The sequence below is a fragment of the Schistocerca gregaria genome, chromosome X (genome assembly GCF_023897955.1).
Source record: "Schistocerca gregaria isolate iqSchGreg1 chromosome X, iqSchGreg1.2, whole genome shotgun sequence".
NCBI classification, from domain to species: Eukaryota; Metazoa; Arthropoda; class Insecta; order Orthoptera; family Acrididae; genus Schistocerca; species Schistocerca gregaria.
The window spans coordinates 633,181,232-633,201,280 of NC_064931.1; the positions used below are offsets into that span (position 1 = coordinate 633,181,232).

General features: G+C 42.7%; 1 protein-coding gene and 1 pseudogene across 3 annotated transcripts in view; one reads left to right on the forward strand and one right to left on the reverse strand.

The window, feature by feature from the left end:
* LOC126297747 (uncharacterized) overlaps positions 1 to 20,049 on the forward strand; it is a 690,098-nt gene that overhangs the window by 616,340 nt on the left and 53,709 nt on the right. The gene's annotated exons all lie outside the window — the stretch shown is intronic.
* On the reverse strand, positions 11,803 to 11,920 carry LOC126299779 (5S ribosomal RNA; annotated as a pseudogene).

The following is a 20,049-nucleotide window of genomic DNA, read 5'->3' on the forward strand; positions in this document are numbered from 1 at the left end:
GCATCTACCTAGAGTAGATAACACATAATTAATTTATTTCCTTACTGGCATAAAATTCATTGGACAGTGGCGTAACCTTCCGAGAGGTCGGCATTCAAAGACACGAAAGTACAACACAAATTGATCGTTATGAGTCCTTGGTCAATGTTCGTATTCCTGTAAACGGAAAACTGATATCTGTAACGGGTGTAAAGTCATTTGATGTAAAACTGTTAAGCGGCTTGGGATATGTATGTGGAAGGAACTTGCGCTTTCAGTATTTTGACAGTAAGGCTATAGCGCAATGTTATGCCTTTCTTGTAAAACGGTTGCTGGAGGATGGTTGAGTATGCCAGTGGTGCTCTCACACTGAGAGAATAATCCCGTAATGAAATATGAAGCCCTTCGCTGAATCTAATATGTTGTCTTTACTGAACCTGCCTAGTAAGGATCCCAGATACAACAATCGTGTAAATTACGGTACGGTATGTGACGTCATTCACGGAATCATCTATGATCGTGAGAGACTCGTCTCCGCATTTTCTACGTACCTGCAGAAACCTGCTTAGTACGTTTCGAACTACGTACTTCAAAATTCATAATCATGCACAGCTTTATTCTCCGTGCTTCCTTTAAGTTCTAGATAAAACAGAAAAAAACTGATAACACTGTGAGAGATAGTCCAATGTCTCAAACAACGTGTAAACACGAAACTCAGCACACACCAAAGCTGGAGGCCAGTTGCACGAAGTCTGTCGCTTTAGTTCAGATCATCACGAACACACATAAAAAATAATGGAAATATTGAACTAACACTTTATTTTGTAAGATTTGGGAGTGAACTGTACCACTTGGCTTAGGAATCTCATAGGCTACAAAACAGACATCGCCATTGCAGTGTCACTATCTCCTGCAGTGTCATTATTCCTGCGAAAATGTTTCAAGAGGTACGTGGGACGTACTCAGCGAAGTATCGCAGTGGTAGGATACTGCGAAATCAAACTAAATTTGTGACTAGAGAATTTGTTGGAATGGAGGACTCAGTATGTTATCTTGGACTTAGAACAGTTGACAGGGAAGTGCATTGGGACACTTGCTGCTCATGTACATAAATGATCTAGTAGACAATAAAATAGTGATCTAACACTTTTCCCGAATGACTCAGTTATCTATAACTAATTTATCTATGTGTTCGAAAACAGCTGCACAAATAATTAGTCACATATTGATAAGATTTCAAATTGGTGCAACGATTGTTCACACGCTTTAGAGAGGACAATCGTGGATTGTACACTTTATCAGACGAAAAAATGTAGTATACGACGACTACGATATCAAACACTGAGCCGTGAAAATGAAATAAGTCGACAAAGGAGATTGCTTATAAATTATACTTACGAACTGCCCTAGAATATTCTTCAAGTGCTTGGGATCCGTACCAAATAGGTCTAACAGAGGATGTTGAACGTATACGGAGAAGGGAAGCATGAATGGTCACAGATTTGTTTAACTCATGGGAGAACGTTACTCGGATGCTGCAAAACGTTAACTGGTAGACGTTTGAAGACGCCAACTATACCGCTACCTATAAAGTTTCAAAACCCAGCATTAAGTGAAAAATCTAGGAATATATTACAACCACTTACGGGTCGCTTCCTCTGGGATCTCAAATACAATGTTAGGCTACTTGCAGCAAGCATACGGCACTTCAGCTATGATTCTTTCCGCGATCCATACGCGAATGTAACGGACAGAAACCGCAGCAAGTGGTACAATAATAAGTAGCCTCTACCACGCATTTAGCAGTGGTTGCCGGGGTATGAATGTGCGGTAGCTGTTGATGTACATTCGAATTCTAAGCGGTTCAAATACCCGTCCGGAAATTCAGAGTTAAGTTGACCATGATTTTCCTAAATCGCTTAAGACAAATGCCCTGATGGTTCCTTTGAAATGGACACTGCCAGTTTCCTTCCTCTACCCGAGCTTCGTGCTCTGTCTCTAATGACCTCGTTGTCAAGGGTTGGTTAAACCCTAGTCGCCGGCCGCGATGGTCTCGCGGTTCTAGGCGCGCAGTCCGGAGCCGTGCGACTGCTACGGTCGCAGGTTCGAATCCTGCCTCGGGCATGGATGTGTGTGATGTCCTTAGGTTAGTTAGGTTTAAGTAGTTCTAAGTTCTAGGGGACTAATGACCACAGCAGTTGAGTCCCATAGTGCTCAGAGCCATTTGAACCATAGCCAGCCCTAGTCCTCCTTTCACGTTGAAAGTATGTAATGTTCATGGGTCACTTGCCCCACTAAAACAAGTCGCTGAACAGTTTTTATGAATGGTGACATAGTCATTGTGAAGGTGAGAGCGATCCAATATTAAGAAATGTTAGTATATATCATCAGTGACTGTTGTGGAATTTGCTAAACAAGATCAGAAATTTGTAGCTAGTGTAAATGTATTTAGTAAATTAGCATAGCGTTTAACAGCTGTAGGTTTCTTTGGTCTTCGCCATTCCTTTCAGAGGAATTTAACTGAGGGTGAATTCCTGATTTTTAGTAGTGACCTGCATTGCATTCCACTTGCCACCTTCACAGTCCTGGTTCTTGCCTCAAGATGATTTGGAGCACTGTCTGATGCAAGTCGAAACTTGTCCCACGCAACAGTAGGACATTCAGTTATCGAACGTTAAGTTACAGAGAAGATCAATTATTAATCAGCTGCCGTTCGACCTTCTGTCTACTGTTTGTGCGTCAAAGTAATATTTGTGATTAGTACAGTATACAGATCTCCACTGGGTAGTTGGGAAATTTTTCACGAACAATTTTGGTTGTTTATTGTGCTACCTGTCAGACAGAAAGAAGGGTTGGTCAGGTACCAGTGATTTTCAAGTAATTTTCATGAAGGAATCACGAAGAAATCATCCATAAATTTACCTACCCGGTAGCTGAAGATAGTAGTACCCTTGTAGATTATGTATTCATACAACAAGCGGAAGTTAAAGAAACCTACCTGTGGTAAACGGATTGTCATATCATGATCAGAATACTTGACTTAGTTCCATTGAGCCTAATGGTCTAAATTCAATATTTATTAATGAGGTTTTATTAATTTTTGAGAGCAGTTTATTGTAAAATGGTAATTAAATACAATACTGGGAAGTAAGCTCCAAATGTATGAGAGTACTTTCACAACGAAAAAGGGACATGTACAAAATAGCCAAAATAACCAACGATTTAGAAATACTTTCATACCATAAGCAGTACAGCAACATATTAAGAAAAGTTGTAAGAAAAGTCCAAAACTATCCATATCTTGTCCGAAATTGATAGATCAGACAATGAAATGACACCAATATAGAGTATTGTGGGGCGGCTTATACAAATTTGTATATTAAATGTGGAATGTCTTTCCCGGCCGATGCACCATATGTGGGGTGGCGTATGGAAATATTTGTTATTAAAATGTTCCTATGGTTTATTTAATGCTGTTGTTTGCCGTTCTCAACACTGGCTCTCTAACTACAATATTGGCAACCAGAAAGTGATTAGCAAAACGTGAAGCCTGTAATGAGAATTCCTAGTGCCCACTTCAACTGAGAAATACACCTATTGCTACAGTTTATAGCTCTGAGGAATTAGGAGATTGTCTGGGATTCATAGTCAAAAACGATTCTTTCAAAAATGTTCACTATATTCTGAAAGTCACAGACCAAAGTCGGCCGCGGTGGTCTAGCGGTTCTAGGCACTCAGTCCGGAACCGCGCGACTGCTAAGGTCGCAAGTTCGAATCCTGCCTCGGGCATGGATGTGTGTGATGTCCTTAGGTTATTTAGGTTTAAGTAGTTCTAAGTTCTAGGGGACTGATGACCACAGATGTTAAGACCCATAGTGCTCAGAGCCATTTGAACCATTTTTGAACCATCAGAGACAAAAAAAAATCCACACGATACAACTACCAGAGCAGTTCAGAGTCTAATGCGCTGATGCAACTATAACTGTACAAATTAAATGTTTAAGTGAATGCTCGCCATAATTTGATGACAATGTTCATCAAATGCCACGCTAAATAATGGTAGAATGTCTGTCCCGCGGCGGCACGTGAAAATATGACATACGCGAACTGGAGATAGATCATTAAAGTCATCCCAGAATTAACACTTCACTCGAAAATGATTTCATGGTTACGCGTATCCCGAGTAACTTATTACGGCATCCGAGGCTGTTTATAGCAATGATACGGACGCGACGCGACCCCCGGCACAGGTGGTGCGCTGATCAGAGTCTGGATAGGACTGGGGCCTTATTTTCCTCGCGCAGCGTTCTTATATATAAAGCCGCGGTGCGGACGGCTAAGGGAACGCTTGATTAAATTCGCTGTCCCGACTAGCCGCTGGGCTAGTAATGCACCACTTTAAGTTATTAAATAAATCCTTGCTTCCTTTGCTGATGGCCAATGAAGCTCTCAATTTACATGTGCAATCAGCACACAGGTAAGTAATCATAATAAAAGTATGACGTGGCTAAGTCCAATATTTTGGGCGAGAGAATTAATTTAATTACACTACACGCAGTAGACGAGCTCTGAACTTGCCCTTTGGAGATACGCTATCGCTATAGTTTTATAGTTGTTCTGTTGAAACTTAGCACATCTTTATGGTTGTAGCGTATCTCCCTTCTATTTAAATTTAAACATCCAAGCTTTATTTATTTACCTACTTAATCTATCTTGCTTCCTTAATTCTTAAGACAAAACCAGAAAATCATGAATTTCAACTAAAATTTTAATTTGTGAGATCCAAAATACTGTTTCTACTAAATTATTATGCAAAAGGAATCTAAATATAAATTTTTAAGTTTCTAGCTCTTTTCTGTTGCGCCAATGATTTTTACAGAAAAACGTCCAAATTTCGAAAGTGGTTAAAGTTATTGAACTGATATTCAGCACATATTGATTTAGTATTACTCCTGACATGCTAGAAACGTTTCAGATTATTTACTTGATTCTTAAAGTATTGCGCAACATTTATGACGTCAGAGCTAGTTACAGCGGACTGGCTGGCACACAATGGAAAGACTGCTGTGAATTTTATACGGCGTGAGTAGGCTGCTTCCCTACAGTACTGTTAAAACAGAGACACGTAAAGCAGCCATAGAAATTTCCACTATTTCTGTTGAAGAGTGGGAGCATTGTGAAAGACAGCTATTGCGTATCAGATTTTTTTTTTAAATTTAAATAGATGAGAAAATGGTGCAAATACTTCAGAAGAGAAACCAAAAAGTTACACTAAAGAAACACAGGGGACATTAGTTAAACAAAAATTGATCTTATATCCTCATTTGAAATTAGGAAGATCATCTTGACTCTAAAATAAAAAATTCCATATAGGGTGGATAATATCTCCAGCAAGACACTAACATGTTGTGGAAAAATGGTTCAAATGGCTCTGAGCACTATGGGACTCAACTGCTATGGTCATCAGTCCCCTAGAACTTAGAACTACTTAAACCTAACTAACCTAAGGACATCACACACATCCATGCCCGAGGCAGGATTCGAACCTGCGACCGTAGCAGTCGCACGGTTCCAGACTGCGCGCCTAGAACCGCGAGACCAAAGCGGCCGGCATGTTGTGGACCTATGGTATGTAATGTTCTTACTCACTTAATTTATCATTAGTTCAGGGATTTTCCCCAGATAGATTAAAATGCACCATTATTAAGCCTCTCGTTAAGAAGGGTGACTACACGATTTCAGTAACTACAGAGTCACTCCTTAACACTATTTTCTAAATTTTCAAACAAGGTAATAAACACCAGGATTGTCACCCACCTGTGTAATAATGGGATACTTCAGCAATCGCAGTTTGTATTTCAAATGGGGCACCCTCCTGAGTCAGCTGTTATTACATTTACTGAGCACAAAATAAAATCTTTAAATGATGAAATATCACCAGTTGGAATCTCTTGTGACGTGTCAAAACATTTGGTTGTGTCAGCCATAATTCTCTTTTACAGAGGTTAAGTTTTTATGAAATACGAAGTTCAACATGTATCTGGCTTTGTTCTTATTTGAGAAAAAGAAAGCAGAAATATTCTCTAGGCTGTTCGAGTAATACAAAGATGGACACCACATCGTCTGCAAGGGGAAATGTTACAATGAGAGTCCCACAAAGTTCAACCACTGGCCTATTACTGTTCATGTTTTATGTTGATAAACAATCTACGTGTTTTTCGTCAGGGGGCAGAATTAATCCTGAATGAGATTTTCACTCTGCAGCGGAGTGTGCGCTGATATGAAACTTCCTAGCAGATTAAAACTGTGTGCCGAACCGAGACTCCAACTTGGGACCTTTGTCTTTCGCGGGCAAGTGCTCTGCCATCTAAGCTACCCATCCTTTCTTTCAGGAGTGCTAGTTATGCAAGGTTCGCTGGAGAGCTTCTGTAAGTCGTGGAGACAAATACCCGTTAAAAGTTTCCAGTTACATTACTACAAAAACTTGTGTTTTGTGATGCCAAATCCAGTTGGAGTAAGACCTATTTCATTTCAAAGCAAAGGATCATGTAGGCATATTACATGTATCTGAGTATTTACCTGCTCTAAATCCCGGCATTCGCTGCACTCAGCACCTTGCACCGTTTGAAACGAGGCAAAATCGCGAATCGTCCGATTATCATAAACACCTTTGAAACGTCCCCTTAGAACAACTGTACAAGACTGTGCTTAAACTGACACACAATATCTTTAGCGCAACGCAATCTGACTTCCAAAAATCCCTACGAAAGAATGGCCCTGACTAGCATTAACCTATACGTTTCACAAATCACTTACCTCACAAAAATCTTCGTTACTCAAGCTACTGCAATACAGCGAGCGCCACTACTGCCAGCTAAATAAAAGATTCAAACTACTGAAGGCACTAACTACTGATAGGCATAGTTAGCAAATGAAAGATTTTAATACAGAACAAACAATGTATTTACCTTAATAGTCATAATATATATATCAGTTCGTGACACCAATTCTTACAAATTTCAAAACTCCGCCATCTCTCTCCCCACGTCCACCACTGCTGGCGGCTCACCTCCAACTGCGCAACGCTACGCGCTGTTAGCATCCAGCTGCCGCTGCCCGACACTACAATGGCAGACAACAATGCAAACTAGCCACAGACTGCGCACAGCACAGCCAGTGATTTTTCATACAGAGCGCTACGTGGCGTTACCAATAAGAAAATTTAAACAGCCTACTTACACCTTTAGTCAGTTAACGTTCAGTTTCTGTGTCGCTTGGCCCATTGAACACGTACAGCTTTGTGTGCCGCTGTAAGCAATGGGTCTTGCGAGGTACCCGAACCCAAACGTACATCTTTTTGGAGTTTGCGTCGCTATATTCGCTCTGAAACTAGATGATATGGTTAGGATTTCACTGATAGCTGCAATTCCTGTCGAGATTCAACCCCATTGTTAACAAGGCGTGAAACTCGTCACTGGAGGCATAGTGATGACGCACCGCGCTCGGAAAACCATTAATTGTCTACGAGTGTGCTGGCGATCGTAGGCAACAGCGTTTAAAGTTAAATCCGCTGGCAAAACCATTCATAAGAAAGCAGCCTGAACGACCACCTAACATAAATGTTGTTGCTACAAAATTTAGGGAGGATAACGTAAAACAGACAGAGATAGTAGCTTTAAGTCAAGTGGAGGTTAATGAACCAATTAACTGTAAGAATAATCATAAGAAGCCACTTATTGAAGAACTAAGTACTAGTTATAAGGGTAATAATCAGAAAGACATTATGCACAGTAAAACTAATGAAGAGCTGTCGGATAGGGGTGAGAACAGTAATAATGGCAGGGTTGTGACTGTGCTTGATAAGATAATTGATGTTGTAGATAGTTACGAAGAAGAGGATAGATTAGAGGAGGAGGTAGAGGTTAATGACGACGCCTTGGATAGGGTCGTAGAAAAGGAGGTTAATGAGAAAGAGGGGGAAACATTGGAAAAATGTTTTGACTTAGCAATAGTGGATAGGCTAATAGGAGCTGCCACTAGAATTGAGGGTGATAATAAGCATGAAATAAACCCTGTAAGTGTGAATGTGATTGCCACCCAAAAGACAGGCTTCGAAAGGAGAGAAATTGTGCAAGATTTATTGGAGGAAGCAGAACCCAAAATAAATAAAGAGTACTTAGGGCAACCGATAGTAGAGCTAAGAGTATTAAATGAACCAGTTAAATGTTTGATAGATACTGGATCGGAAGTCTGTGCAGTATCCCAGAACTTGGTAAATGAACTCCCTAACAGTAAACAGATTGTTAAGATGCCAGTAAGTGGCTTGAACATTGTAGTAGCAACCGGTAAGACTAAGAAGACAGTAAAACAGGAAGTGTTTCTACCCATAGCATTTAAGGAAGTAGAAATAAGACAGAACTTCTTAGTTATAAATGGACTGAGTGTAGACATATTGGTGGGGGCTGACTTTTTGAATAAATATGAAGGATGGGTGAATTTTTCTACCAATGATGTTATGGTAAAAATTAAGGGTAAACTAATTACTATACCTTTCATCGGTAAGCAGCTATGTGAGGATCCTGAGCAGAATGATTTTCCTATATGTATTTGTAAAACAGAGAAATTCTTGGAGGGCTATAATGAGTACGGTGGCAAAAAAGTAGAGGATCCGTCTGAGCTTGTGAGTGTCAGAAATAGGATCGAGGAGAAATTACTAGAATTAATTGATATTGATGAAGCAAGGAAAAACGATTTAAGACAAATACTAGTCAAACATGCCGAGGTTTTCTCAGATCAACCAGGGCTAGTAAAGGATTATGAGTGTTTTTTGACAGTGCAGAAAGACGCTCATTTCTTCAAAAAACCATTTGCAATCCCAGAAGTACATAAGGAGGCAGTACGTGACTTAATTCAAAATATGTTAGAGTGGGGAATTATTGAAAGGGCTGTTAGTGTGTACAATAACCCGCTAGTCATAGTTCCTAAGAAGGATGGCTCAATTATGCTAACCGTCCTCGCATCTCATTGGCTCACACATCACACAGCCAATCAGAATTAACTCTTTGGGTGCGCCTCGCGCCAAAATCTAGCACGCACCAGTCATGACTTCTGAATCATTTACGTCATGATTTCTTGTTACACAAAATTTACTGTATAATTTAACAAACCGAAAGGAAAACTAGACTTTACTTTATTTCCAGAAATTATTTAAATACTCGCGAACGTTCTGGCTGCTTGTACAATACCATACACTCTTGGACATCCGACATTCACTAAGATGGGGAACCACTGGCGACTCTGTTCCCACGGTTACATCGTCTGAACACTTGCGAGTTCCAACCTAGATTTTATACACTTGCAAAGAATGGCGAATGTCCCTCTTTCATTCACTCAGGCACACTCATTCACTCTCACCTACTCATATAAAATAACTGTTCACAAAAATTCAAAACATTTATGGTTTTAACAAAGTTATAGGTGAATTTCTAAAAGTAAAATTCTCAAAATAAATACAAAAGCACGGAAGGTGATTTTGTTTCATAGTTGGATGGTCACTGAAGGTGATCTATACATAATGGTATTTATTTAGACTCGAAAATTGTAGAAATTTGCGTTTTCTGTAAGATTTTTCTAATTTCCAAAATATGCAGGTTTCAAAGCTCAAATTTGGATGACTTATTTTTATTCATAACAGAAACTAGTATATTAACTTTTAATTTCCTCAGGTTCCTCAGTTAGAAGTTATTAAAGATGAAAGTTCCACGTTATACACGCGGCTAGTTAGCGCACAGGTCTTACATTCTCACGGTACAGACATGCCATATGGTCGTGACGTCAGACGAACGGACACCGGTAATCTGCCCGCTACAGCACATATGCTAATCTGATGGCTACTTTACAGTCTGTCTACATTTCACAGTAAATATTTGATAGAAAACTGTGCGCTCGCACTAGTTGCGACGCCACAGTCTCCATCGGCTAGGATCTTTTTACGATCACTACTGTTATTCTGTGTTACATGACTACAAGCGGCGTACCATTCCTTGTAGACACGTACTGCAGCGTGCCTTGATACATGAAAACATCGGGAAACATTGTTCACAGTGGAGTCATGGACACATGCAGACACGATAGGTCCTTTATGAAGATCTGTGATGTCTCCACGTATACCTATCTACTACAGATGACTAGAGCGCGCACAAACACACAAATACAAATGGTTCCAATGGCTCTAAGCACTATGGGACTAACATCTGAGCTCATCAGTCGCCTAACCGGTCGGGGTGGCCGAGCGGTTCTAGACGCTACAGTCTGGAACCGCGCGACCGCTACGGTCGCAGGTTCGAATCCTGCCTAGGGCATGGGTGTGTGTGCTGTCCTTAGGTTTAAGTAGTTCAAAGGGTTCAAATGGCTCTGAGCATTATGGGACTTAACTTCTGAGGTCATCAGTCCCCTAGAACTTAGAACTACTTAAACCTAACCAACCTAAGGACATCACACACATCCATGCCCGAAGCAGGATTCGAACCTGCGACCGTAGCGGACGCGCGGTTCCAGACTGTATCACCTAGAACCGCTCGGCCACCCCTGCCGGCTTTAAGTAGTTCTAAGTTCTAGGGGACTGATGACCTCAGAAGTTAAGTCCCATAGTGTTCAGAGCCATCAGTCGCCTAGACTTATAACTACTTAAACTTAACTAACCTAAGGACACAACACATATCCATGCCCAAGGCAGGATTCGAACCTGCGACCGTAGCAGCAGCGCGGTTCCGGACTGAAGCGCCTAGAACCGCTCGGCCACAGCGGCCGGTCGCACATACACATAGTCATACACACACACACACACACACACACACACACACACACAAATACAACATTTAACTGCCGTAACTTACGTCAGCGGCTGACTGTTACATGAATGTGTAATACCAGTTCTCCACTAACTACAGTGCTTCAAATCCACCAAGTGCTGTTTTAACGAAGAAGATAATAGTTTATACGGTGAACCTGTCTTCCAGTAGTGTGAACGTGGTCTGTATCCAGAATCGTTTAGACCGACCTGAGCGTTGATTGCAGCCCACTAAATGCAGTTTTAACATGATAAGTAATGCTACAAAACTGTCCTCGGCTCCACGAGGTCACGATCGGCGCCGCATTTAGGACCACGGTTGAACCTGTGGTATAGGCCCTGCATGGGGAAAGTTTTATTATGATTAACACCCAAAACCTTTCGAAGTAAGAGCCTATAGCGCATCATTTTTATCAGGTTTATTATTTAGCTGTATACAATTTGATTTAATAAAATGATGAGATAAAAAATGAAAAGAATTTTCGGTTGGTACTACAGTTTTTAAATTCTTCTTTCTTTTTATTTCGATTAATTCGTATTTTATGGCGGCTCGCAATAACAGATAGCCCGGAAAAATATAAAAATTATCTCATTACAGTGAAAGCTTTACTTTGCTGCTGCATTGTCGTTATTCACCTACGATGATAGGTAACGCCGTTGCAGCCGACCCACGTACTACGCTACATTGACTGCTACAGTCCTCATAATACAGTAATAAGGATTTTGATAAAATTTGGAGTTATTTCCAGCAGACATAGTTTAACTTAAACTCCGCCTGAACAGGCTTTGGAAAGCCCAAGGGTACCTACCGGCCACCGTGTCATCCTCAGCCCACAGGCGTCACTGAATACGGACATGGAGGGGCATGTGGTCAGCACACCGCTCTCCCGGCCGTGTGTCAGTTTTACGAGACCCGCTACTTCTCAATCAAGTAGCTCCTCAGTGTGTCTCACAACAGCTGAGTGCACCCAGCTTGCCAACAGCGCTCGGCAGACCGGATAGTCACCCATCCAAGTGCTGGCCCAGCCCGACAGCGCTTAACTTCGGTGATCTGACGGGAACCGTTGTTACCACTGCGGAAAGGCCGTTGGCATAGTTAAACTTGGTATAACAAAAAATATTTCTTATAATAAAGGAAAATTCTTTCATTTTTATCTCATTAATTTATTAAATGGAGAAGACACATGGGCTGACTAAAAGTTTTTACAACGGAAAGTGCATCTCCTGGAGCACTAAATTAAGACACATAATACAGTGGTTAAAACAGAATGTTTGTGTGCCAGTGAATCCCTCTTGGTGAACTAAAAGCCAGAGAACTTGAAGATTCTGGAAAGGAGAATCCTACGAAAAATCATGGGTGCAGTCCACACTTAGGCCAGCTGGAGCTTTGTAACAACAAAGAGATCTACCGGAATGTGAGAGTATCTTGGAGACCATGTGGAAAAGGCGGTTGATATTTCTAGGAAACCTGTACATAATGGACAAAAATACAATATCCAAGCAAATATTTGACTCTCTCTTGAAAAAAGACTACTAAGGCATGGATTGAAGAACCTCAGAAAGACCTTGAGAAGTCCAACTTCTTGGAAGCCGTCTTGTTAGAACGGGACATGTTTCGAAACAGAATACAGACTCTGAAAGGGTTCCAAGTCTAAAGAATAACTACAAAGGCTGGAAGAAAATTGACTGAAGAACAAAACCAACAGCATAGCAACCGTGCAAAAGAGTGTTGGAAACAGAGGAAACTCCAGAGAAAGAGGACAAAATGAATTGTAGCGGCCGAGAGGTCTCAGGCGCTGCAGTCATGGACTGTGCGGCTGGTCCCGGCGGAGATTTGAGTCCTCCCTCGGGCATGGGTGTGTGTGTTTGCCCTTAATTTAGGTTAAGTAATTGGGGGGTTATTTGGGTAAGGAGACCAGACAGTGAGGTCATTGGTCTCATCGGAATAGGGAAGGACGGGGAAGATAGTCGACCGTGCCCATTGAAAGGAACCATCCCGGCATTTGCCAGGAGCGATTTAGGGAAATCACGGAAAACCCAAATCAGGATGGCCGGACGCGGGATTGAACCGTCGTCCTCCCGAAAGCGAGTCCAGTGTCTAACCACTGCGCCACCTCGCTCGGTGGTTAAGTAGTGTGTCAGCTTGGGGACTGATGACCTTAGCAGTTACGTCCCATAAGATTTCACACACATTTGAACATTTTTTGAATTGTAGCGTGATCCTAAGTGGGCATTTCGCCAGTTAATAAAATTATATTTTTAATGTTTCCAGATGTGTGAAATCTTATGGGACTTAACTGCTAAGGTCATCAGTCCCTAAGCTTACACACTACTGAACCTGATTTATCCTAAGGACAAACACACACACCCATGCCCGAGGGCCGGCAGGAATGGCCGTGCTGTTCTAGGCGCTACAGTCTGTAGCCGAGCGACCGCTACGGTCGCAGGTTCGAATACTGCCTCGGGCACGGATGTGTGTGACGTCCTTAGGATAGTTAGGTTTAATTAGTTCTAAGTTCTAGGCGACTGATGACCTCAGAAGTTAAGTCGCATAGTGGTCAGCGCCATTTGAATCATTTTGAACCATGCCCGAGGGAGGACTTGAACCTCCGCCGTATATTTTTAAAATAATACGTGTTTACTTATATGACTACCGAATTTCCCACTAAAACTTTCACTTTACTGTCCTTCTTTGGGCATGTAAAACACAGTTTATGACCACTATGACTGGCGATGAGGCGGAGATAGCTGGAACAAACAGGTGGTCATTGTGGTGAGTAACAGAAAAGCTCACGAAGTGAACGGTTAGCTAGAGCAAGGCCTCGTGGGTAGCGAGATCCGTCGTAAACAACACAGTCCAGGAAGCCATCAGAATCAAGGCAAGGTAAATCGTTCTAGTACTAAATGGCGCATACAAAAGGCTTTACGGAGTAGGAAGAGCTGCAGGACACGCGCGGGCCGCAGTATTTACTAGTACCGGCACGTCGGAGGGGGTCCACGTGACATGCCTCCGGCGGCCGCGCCCTCCGCGAGAGCGAGCTGTGACAGAACTATTGAAGCCGTCAGCTCACCGGACGAGTTGGCTAACGTTGACGTCTCTCTGTAACTCTACGAGTTTTATGACGTCACTTCCTGCTGTTTCACGTTTATTCGTCATGTGACACACAAAATAAATTCTGCGTTATTTCGGCGACGTGGCCCGTAAAATAGAACCAATAGGAAATAGATGCAGAAAGCTTGAGGCCCGCAGAAAGCAAAATGCCATATTGAATTTGTCATGTTCGGTAGAAGCCCATACTCGGCGGGTTTTATGTTATAACTTACGTGCATGTATGCTGCTCCTTAAGCACTAACAAACTGAATATCTCGAGACCGAATCGTTGTTGGTACGACCTGTACGATCTGCTGTAATAAAACGTCGGGAAACGTCATATTGGTGGTTAAAGAATTTTCTTTCTTAGTTATTATCGCGTCACAGCTAGCGTGTTAAGAGAGTACGCCGTTTTAAGGCAACGATTCACTGAACATTCTGGAAAACATGTCTTTCTTGTTAGGATTTGCTATAATTAAATGTAAATTAATCGTTATGGAGCACACAGTAAGTCGGTAGCGGCTTCGTGTCCTGCTCTATCTAAATTTCTTGTCCATCTTCGCGTTGTCTAAAAGATTGTGGGACTTTCATGCGAAATTAATAGGAACAATTTCTGTATTATTGAATGTTATATAAATATAGCATTTTCTCTGTCAGGCGCCAGTTTGTTCGATTTGATGAACTTTTATAAGCTGATGCACTACTAACTGGGCATGTAACTTTCCTTTTTGTCTTATTACATGTTCACAAATATTGAAGTTTTTATTTATGTATACCACACACACACGCACACACACACACACACACACACATACATACACACACAACCACAGAACAACATGACAAGCATATGGACAAGGGAGGAAATGTGCGTTTCGATAGAGCTAACGAAGGAATTATACACATGTCCATTATCGTTAACAAATTGTGTTGTTTCGATCCAAATAAAGGCAACAACTGCCGCTGCAGAGCGCTGAGAACGAAAAATCACGTTAACTATATCGCCCCGTGTACTGACAGTACTACGTCTCGTGACATTGAATATCCTATGTACGAGCATAGCAACGTTAGCTGCCTCGTCGTATGTGCCGATGGCTTAAACCTGAGTATCTCTGACTTTTCCTCCAAATCGATTCTCAGAAGGTGATCAGCGGACCTTTCAATCATGGATTCCAATGAGTCTTAGGTATGTTGTAGAGTGACCTACTCTGAGTAACCGGCTACCAGGTTCTCATGTGACGGCCCCTAATTTCCGGGAAGATCAATGTACCCGTATCAGCTATGTCTGTAATGTTAGTCATGGTTCGACGAAGCTAGCTTAGTGCAGTGGTTGAGGTTCACGGCTACCACACTGGCGGCAAGCGTTCGAATCCTGCCTGTAGCGTTTTCTTTCATTGTACAGAATATCACTAAATAGATCACTGAGGTGACAAAAATCATGGGATACCGTCTAATATCGTGTCGGATCTCCTCTTTCCCAGCGCATTGCTTTAACTCGATATGGCATGGACTCAACAAGTCGCTGGAAATCCCCAACAAAAATATTGAGCCATTCTGCCTCTATAGCCGTCCATGATTGTGGAAGTGTTGCCAGTCCAGAATTTTGGGCACGATCTGACCTCTCGATTACGTCCTCCCATAAATGTTCTGAGTGGCTAAATCATTCATTCGAATTGTCCAGAATGTTCTTCAAACCTCTCACAAACAATTGTAAACCGGTGACATGGAGCACTGTCATCCATAAACATTCCATTGTTATATGGGCTACAAATGACCTCCAAATAGCCGAACATAACCATTTCCAGTCAATGATCGATTCAGCTGGATCAGAGGAGCCAGTCTATTCCATGTAAACACAGCCCACACCATTATGGAGCCACCACCAGCTTTCACAGTCTCTCGTTGACAACCTGTGTCCATGGCTTCATGGGGTCGGCACTACACACGAATCCCACGATCAACTCTTAACCACTGAAAACGGGAATCATCTGACCAGGTCTCGGTCTTCCATTCGTCTAGGGTCCAATCGATATGGTCATGAGCCCAGTAGAGGTGCTACAGACGGCGTTGTGCTGTTAGCAAAGGCATTAGCGTCGGTCGTCTGCTGCCATAGCCCATTAACGTCAAATTTCGCCGCACCGTCCTAGCGGATATGCTCGTTGTTCGTCCCACACTGATTTCTGCGGTAATTTCATACATTGTTGCTTGTCTGTTAGCATAGACTACTAAAATACCGCTGCTGTCAGTCGTTAACTGAAGGCCGTCGGCCACTGCGATGTCCGAGGTGAGAGGTAATGCTTGAAATTCGGTATTTTCGGGAGACTCTCGACACCGTGGATCAGAGAATATTGAATTCCCTAATTTCCGAAATGAAATGTCCCATGCATCTAGCTTCAACTACCATTTTGCGTTCAAAGTCTGTCAATTCCCGTCGTGCGTCCATAATGACGTCGGAAACCTTTTCACGTGAATTACTTGAGACAGCTCCGCCAATCCACTGCCCTTTTATACCTTCTTTGCGCGATGCTACCGCCATCTCTATAAGTTCATATCGCTTTTCCATTGCTTTTGTCACCTCAGCGCACAATGATCAGCCAAAACACTATGATCACCTTCCTAATAGATGGCATGTCCATCTTTGGCATAGATAACAGCTTCTACGTGTCATGGCATGGAAGCAATGAGGTCTTCCTAAGTCACTGAAGGGAGATGGCACCATATCTGCACACACAACTCATCTAATGCCCATAAATTGCGGGGAGGCTGGCTATGAGCTCTGACACCACGTTCAAACACATCGCATATGTGTTTGATCGATTTCAAATTTGGCGAGCTGGGGGGGTCAGCACATCAATTGGAACTCACAACTGTGTGCCTCGAAACACTTCATCACAATCCTGCTTTGTGACATGGCGCAATATCTTGTTGAAAATTGCCACTGCCGTCGGGAAACATGATCCTCATGAAGAGGGGTACGTGGTCTGCAGCCAGTGCACGATACTCCTTGGCCATCACGGTGCCTTGTACGAGTTCGACCTCCACTGGACTAATGGATGCCCATGTGAATAATCTCCAGTACAGGTATCAAGGAGCTGTTGCCCTGGAACACGACGGATTTGCTAACTCCCATCGACATGATGAAGAAGGTATTGAGATTCATCAGACCGTACAACGCTCTGCCACTGCGCCAACCTCTACTGCCCATTGCGCCAACGTCATTGGCACGTGCGTGGGTCGTCGGAGGCTCATCGTTAGGTGTGTTCGGTGACACGGACACGCTTGTATTGTACCCAGAATTAAAGTCTGATGTTAGTTCCACCACAGTTCGCCGGATGTTCTGTTTTACCAGTCTGCCCAGCCTATGACGTCCGACCTCTGTAATGAGGGGTGGCCACCAAACCCCATGAAGTCTGGACGTGGTTTCACCTTGGTTTTGCCATGTGTTGAAGACACTCATCACAGCCCTCCTCGAACACCCGACGACTCGTGGAGTTTCCGAAATGCTCATGCCAAGCCTCTGGGCAATCACAATCTGCTCTCTGTCAAAATCAGATAGATCGCGCACCTTCCCTATTGTACACACGGACAGCACGCTCGCTGATACTACATCCATCGTCCGTGTGTCTGGTTAGCAATCATTCCTCATCAGGTGACACTGCTATCACCTGGACGGGTTTTTTTTATCGACAGTAGGTCGGTGATGCTAATTTTCTGACTGATCAGTGTACGTCCTCGACCAACACATAGCGTGTTGGCTATGGAGTACTATGCACGTACACTATTCCTGGTTATCGAAAACAGAAGAAAACATGCCCAGGAATCCTGGCTATTTGAGAGGACATAAAAAGGAGTTGTGCAAACATCCAACATATACATCGAAACCTCCAATCCAGGTGCCATCACGATGTGCCCTCGGTAAAACTCAGATAGATTGCGTGCCGTCCCCATCCTACACACGAACAGCACGCTCACTAATACTACATACACCGTCCGTGTATCTGACTAGCAGTCATTCCTCGACTGGTAACGCTTCTATCGCTTGGACGGGTTTATATTAAAAAAAAGTTCAAATATGTGTGAAGGGACCATTCTGCTGAGGCCATCGGTCCCTAGAATTACACACTACTTTAAACTAACTTACGCTAAGAACAACACACAGACACACACACACACACACACACACACACACACACACACACACACACACACACACACACATGCCCGAAGGAGGATTCGAACCTAAGGCGTGAGGGGCCGCGCAATTCGTGATTTGGCGCTTCTAACCGCGCGGCCAGTCAGGGCGGCGGGTTTATATTGATAGTAGTCGATGGTTATAATGTTCGAGCTGATCCGCGTATATGTCACGTAAAATTATACAAAAAATAGTCATTTTCACCGTAATAATTCCATTAATTGATCAATCATTACAACAAACTTTCTTCAAATGTGTATTCCGTTCGGTGCAGGATATATTACAGAATCGTACTCGCTATCGCTTGCATCCCTTACTGTGCTAGAACATAATTCCGGATGATATTTGTCGCAGAAGTAACCCAAACAGAAATCCGTAGAGCACCACGCACATTTAGTGAATGCTACTGCCTTTGAGTCATATAAATTCAAAAACATTCTTCTTTGTTCTATCAAATTTAATGTGAACCACTTGGATTTGACCGTTCCTGTGAAAGCAGGTGCACTACATCGATGCAGAATTAAACAGAGCATTTTTATGGGCTCTTCCCTCTAAACGATTTCTCTATTATTCTTCAGAAAGTCGAGTTCATTCTGATTCGTTTCGTTAAAATTTTATGCTGCATTTAAAGACAAACATCACAGGATCGACAATTCCGCACCGCCCACGTTGCAGCTGTGAACCTAAATCACTGTTCTACGCTCGCTTGTCGAAACGCTACTAACGTTAAAGGCAAAGCTGGTACGCATGAAACTTCAACATCGATTTCCTCGGAAACTAAAGGCCGACACATGAAAAGCCGCCGGCCAAATATTCAGGACAGATTCCTCTACAACATACCTAAGATTCATCGAAATCCGTGATTAACCGGTCTGATGGTCCCCTTGGCAGCCTGGGAGGCAAATTCCAACCATCGTTGGATACTAAACTCACCGTGGTCGTGTGACATTTCTGTAACGTAAGGAGTCAGTATGCTGTCCCGTCAGATGCTATGGATCTTAAGACATCTAGTATGTTTCTCGCAATATCTCGGAAAAAATAATTTGAAAACAGTTTTCCCCAACTTTAAAATCTCAAGAATCTTCGTCCGATGACGGGAAGCAAAATTGTTATCGGTCCACGTTCGAATGATGTAAGGTTCGCCTTTTGGTGGAATCGAATATAAATTGCTAAAATTCGTTTAACGATTATTTTAAAAGAGTAATTGATTTTGCCAAGTGAAGTGTCAGGGGTTTGACCAGGTGCCACTGGGAATTTAAAGGGAGAGAACACGGGGTTTGAGTGGTCAATTCTGAGTTAATTTGTATCAGCTGCCCACTAAAAAATTCAACCAAATAAGTCCATACAAATTAATTACGTCTACGTCTTTTGAGATTACAAAGGTGCCTCCCGAACGGTATTAAAACAGAGACATTTTACTTAAAACTTTTGTTTTGCCGATCCCTTTGTGGTGAGAGTCTCCATGCTCCAGTGTAGATAAAAAACTGTGGCACAATACTGAGTGTAGGCTATTTGCTTGACTGTAGCGTCGCCGCAGCACTAGGAGGATAGGTGAATGCAGGCCCATCGAGCTGGCCCCCTTATACCTTGGTACTCATTTGATAGCGGGCTGAGAGGACCTGGGCCGTCCTGGAGGGACTAGAACGAGGAAAAATTCCCGCCCCTCTCAGGGATTGGACCCGAGGTCTCGACCGGAGTGTAGAGCCCGACCAGCTAGACCACCATAGACGCGCATCCCAGAAGACGTGTGGGTAAATATGACCTTGGTCGCGAGTATAGCCAGGACAGAGAAACGCACGTTAGTAGACAATGTTTTCATAGTTGTCTCGTTGGAGGATTTTATGAGAAAATATTTGAACAGTCCTGCTTAAAGCAAGCCTCGCCAGGCATCACAATACTTTCGAGTCCGTAACAAGAAATATGGATCATCGGCGAGCG